We start from the raw sequence: 5,543 nt of genomic DNA, 5'->3' as shown, positions 1-5,543 counted from the left end.
TATCTTTGTTTTCATTTCTATCATTGCTTAAACACAATTAGAAATTTAATGCATGTGCAAATAACCTTAATTATTCATTTAGCCTTTGTTTGTCACTTTTCCTGTAGTTGGTATTTATGGTTTTCCTTTAGTCCCAAGTTAGTACTGAACTTTCATTCTGTTGAGGGTTTTAGTATTTTTTTAATCTTAATTTTATGGTTGTTCAAGTTTTTTAAAAGTTGATTTTTTATATTGTTGTAATAGAAATAATATCAATGGAACTAAGATTCAATCAACTATAAAAGATAAAATTATAATCACATGAATTTTAGTTAACCGAAATAAGCAAACACATAATCTGAACAAACAAACCATAATCATGTGGTTGATAGAAATATAATCCAACAACAATGTCCAAGTTCATGATTAAAGCTATATCGAAATTGTTCACAAGCATAAATGGTTCAATATACTAATAATATTAAAACAATCAATCTAATCTTGTGTAAAACTTTGAATCCAAATTATATATATAAATTACATAATAAGTATAAATATTATATAATTTAAAAAATGAATTTACCTTTAAAAAGATTTACATCAAATGTCAATTGTATTTATAAATTAAAATCTTGATTTATTTTGTAATTTTTTAAACTTCAATTAGTAAATTTAATCAAAAATTATATGTTTCTTTTGTTATTATAAATTTTATTTAAGGTCAATTCATCAAAATTCAATACAGGACAATCTTTAATAATTTTTACTTTTGTTTAATAAATAAAAAAATCATAATGAGTTAGATTTCAAAAAATCATAATATCAATATATGTGATAGAATAATGTTATTAATTACATTGACGTCATAAATCTACTTAAAAATTATCATTGAATTTTTAAGAAATCAATATATGTTAGATTTTAAGAAATAATGTTATGCATGTTTAATGATGAATTATATTATAATTATTGAAATGTTTGAAACTAATGATTTAGATTATGTTTGTTCGGTAATGCTCCGAAATCTTATTCTAGTAACGGATATGAGTTTGGGGTGTTTATGTATTGGGATTGAACAACTGTGAAAATCTTAGTTGCCTTCCTAACAAATTTTATAGACTGAAATCTATTCGGTATCTTTATCTCTATGGATGTTCAAATCTGGTCATATGGCCAGATAACTTATTTTCTGCCATTGGAGGAGCTTGTTTAACAGGCAGAACAGGGATGTAGAGAGATCTCCATGGGTTATCCTCATTAAAAGAAGTAGATTTAACTTGAAGAAATCTTGAGAAGTTACCGACAAGCATTAAATAACTTCCTAGGTTGCAGGAGTTAATCTTGAGGGAATGCAAGACTTTTAAATCATTACCAGAGCTTCCACCAAGCTTGAAACATTTAGATGCACATGACTTCACTTCACTAGAGGAAGTCTCAAGCACTAAAAGTTTTTGAGCAAGCACTGCTTTGTAAGGATAGACCATATCAATGCTTGATGTGGATATTTACCAGTTGCTTCCAACTGGATCAGAAAGGTATAGGCAATACTGGAACCCCAAAGTTGCAGATGCTACTTGGAGATATGGTGACTTTACTAGAAGATTATCATCAGGTCAGCTTAAATGTGGCAAATGGTTTATATGCTGAATAATTCGATCATGTTTCTAATAATTGTAACTGAACAGGAATTCCCTAAACATCCAATTGCCTTCAGAGTGATGGTCTAACAATAGCAGGATAAACTTTCCATGTTTCGTTGCTTCCGTTGTTGTTTCATTCCCAGACTCTTATAATGGTATAGAGTTCGACATTAAATGTGAATGTCATCTAAAATCCTGTAATGGCGATAATCAAGACCTTACCTGTTCTTTATCCTTTTGGTTTGAAAGCGGATTGTCAGATCACTTGTTCGTCTTATATGATGATTTCAAAGTTTGGGAGTTTGTTAAAAGTGAGGCATCAAACAACCGTATTTACAGTGTGGCTTCCGCTCATTTCTACATTGTAGGGTGGGATTCCTTAGAATACGAGGTAAAACAATGCGGGGTTCATCTATTATTGGAAATTAAGGATTCAAAGTATGAGAGCTCAGTGATGCTTCATCCTCATTTTTGTTATGTCATCTATACTGAATTTCAAACCCTGATCATGTTTATTAAATATTTAACATATTACGTATTTATCATTGAGTTTTTTTTTCTCAAATTTTTATATCAATCAGACCCGGTTCAAAAATTCGAGTTTATTATTTATTTAATGTTTTTTTAAGAAAAGCATTAAAAAAGTATATATATTTTATAATTAATTTTAATGAAAATATTGTTATTACAAAAATAAGAATTCGGGTAATTGACTCAAAAGTCTACCTTATTTCAAACCAATTCAAATATATCATAATTATAGGCGCTTGTCTTTTTATAGTTCTTTTATAAAACTAATTTAAACATTATTAATTTCATTATTTCCCATTTGAATTTTTCCAGCCACTCATTTTATGCCACGTGTCGGAAGTAAAATTTGAATCAGGAAGAGTTAATGGCACTAACGGGTTTTCATAAAAAAAATGGTAATATTTTGATAATTTCAATGACAATTATATAATTTTTGAGAGTTGAATGATTGAAATATAATTTTAATCAAAAGTTAAGGACAACTGGTGTAATTTACCTTTCATTTCATTGTTTTCAATGTGCAAGGTCCCACACGCTTGAGCAGTTGATATGTACCTTTTGATATTTTTGGGCTTCAGAGACGAATCCTGGAGACCAATTGGTTGGGTGGGATCACTTATTTCTGTGATGACGATGCTGAAGATAGGTGGTTTGTTGAAACTCAGGCATCAAACAAGCGTATGTATAATGAGGCTTGGTTTAAATTTTACCCTCTCGTTATCAATGGGGATGGGTCTCAAAACATTTGTTGTGAGGTAAAGCATTGCGGAGTTCATATATCATTTGCAAAGGAGGAGGCAGAGGTACAACCATCTAAAAGATTCAAGTATCAAAGCTGAATCCTGCTTCAAGCTTAGTTATTTTTTCAACCGAAGAGTTTTAAAATTCTTTTTGGACTTAATTCCTTGATTCAATTTCATACTACTCCAATATTGTTAAAATGTGATGACGTGAAACCAGCAACCAAAACGCATGACCATAAGCATTAATAAAAATAAAAATATTTAAAATATATAAATTTATAAAAATATTAAAATTATTTAACATTAAGAATGAATCTAAACAAATATTTGTCTAGATTCAAGTGCACTTGACTCCAATTTATTTGGATTTATTCTAGTTGTGTTTAAAGCAATATTATATATTTTAATTTTTTTATAAAATGTCAAGTTTTTATATTATTATTTTTATAATTATTATATTTGAACTGATGAATTCAGTACGGTTTGAGTTTATAATGTTTGGTTTAATTTTAGGTTGATGTATGAAAGTGTAGGTTTTTATTAGAATAAGTGGATTTTTTAAATATAATAATTATAATTATAAGCATAAATTTAATTTTTAAAATAACTTATTAATTTTATAATATTTTATATACAAAAAGAAATAATTATACAAAAAAATCAGCATATTTGATAGTTACAAATTTAATTAATTATATTCACATATTGCAACAACTCAAATTGTTTTAAATATATAAAGACCCAAATATAAGTATTTAAAATTATTTTATGCTGTTCACAAAGTTGACTTTCAGTAGGAAGGGTAAGTTTCTGAAACAACCAAATGTAAACCTAATCTTAGTTTTCAAAAGATGTAAGCTTTTTGACATTACTCATTTCCCATTACTCTTTCATCAATTCATAAAATTAAAATGGAGTCTTGATATTAAGATTAAAATTATTATGAAATCAAAATATATATTTAGCATAATGATTTATTCAAGTTAATTAAAGTTAACTGTTGTATTCATTTTGAAGGGATTAACGATTATCACAAGTTTAAAGATTAACGAGACTTTAAATAAATAAAATACTAAAATAATTTTTTATAAAAAGTTAGAAGGTTAAATAAATCATTATATTTATATATTTTTTAAACTCATATAAGTTTGATTTTAATTTGTTTTACTTAATTTTATTTTTAAATATCTTTTGAATTAAAAAATATATAAAAATAAAAGAAATTTATTTAACTTGCGAACGAAGGTTAAAACAATATAATTGGTTCCCAAGGACTGGACTTTGAATTTGCTGGAGAAGTCGTACAATTATTTTCACACGCTTTTGCAGTGTAAAGTAGTGCGCTGCCTACAACTTTTAGGGTAATTGACTTAAAAAACAATATAATTGGTTCCCAAATCCCAAGGACTAGACATTGAATTTGCTGGAGAAGTCGTACAATTATTTTCAATGTGAATGTCCCACCACACGCTTTTGCAGTGTAAAGTAGGGCTCTGCCTACAACTTCAAAAACAATAGCTTTGCTCATAATCCAGTAATCTTTCATCACATTCTGCGTCCTAACTCCTTTGATTCGTCGAATCTCCCTCCTTCTCGGATGTATACGCGTTTAGTTTAGGTGGAAGTTCATCCTAACATTCAGACTGTTGATCTTTGTGATCTCGATTCCATTGATTTGTTGAATTTTCGTACAATCAATTCAATTTAGATAATTCATACACTGACTTATAAAAATCAACATTCATGATTAAATCTAATAATTAACAAGGTATGCAAAAATATTAATTTTTCCTTTAATAATAATTTTTATATGAATTGAGCCCTAACGTATTGGGTTCCGATTTTCTTCGTTAAATCCGACAATCAAGCATTTCTCTTCAATCAAAAAAAATAATAATTCATTATTGGGAATTCAACACGTTGTGTCCTAACGTATTGGATGTGACGCATTGATTTCTCGAAATGAAGATTTTTTAAAATAATAAAGGAAATATTCCGAGTTTGGGATTTTAAAGGAATTGTGCCCTAACGTATTGGGTGTGATTTCTTAAGTCTTGGATAAGTGGATGTTCTTTTAAAGTAAAGGAAATATTCCAAGTTTGGGATTCTAATGGAATCGTGCCCTAACGTATTGGGTGTGATTTCTTAAATCTTGGATAAGTGGATGTTCTTTTAAAGTTTTATTGTACAAGTATTTTGGCCCAATTCATTTTGGGGAAAATTAGAATGTTGTGCCCTAACGCATTGGGTGTGGTATCTTCTTTCTCTAAAATAATAAGGGTCTTAATACGTAACCTTTTAAGTTTTGCTAAGGATTACGTTTTTTCCAAATTCTCGACCTTAAGACACTAATTAATTAACTAGGTACCAATTTTGGGCGTTACGAGGGTGCTAATCCTTCCTTGTACGTAACTGACTCCCGGATCCGTTTTTCTAAAACTCGTAGACCAAAGTCGTTTTTTTAGGTGACCCAATCACACCTTAATAAAATATTGGTGGCGACTCCCAATTTTCATTTTTTAAAGTCGACGGCCTAAAATTTTTTGTTTTCAAAAATGGTTTCGACAGCTTGGCGACTCCACTGGGGACTTTTTTTTAAAATAAGAGAGTCGAGGCACAAAGTTGATTAATTTTTGTCTTATGGTCGAGA

Source organism: Gossypium raimondii, chromosome 11 (genome assembly GCF_025698545.1).
Source record: "Gossypium raimondii isolate GPD5lz chromosome 11, ASM2569854v1, whole genome shotgun sequence".
In the NCBI taxonomy this organism is placed as follows: Eukaryota; Viridiplantae; Streptophyta; class Magnoliopsida; order Malvales; family Malvaceae; genus Gossypium; species Gossypium raimondii.
Note: the sequence above shows the minus strand (reverse complement) of the source record.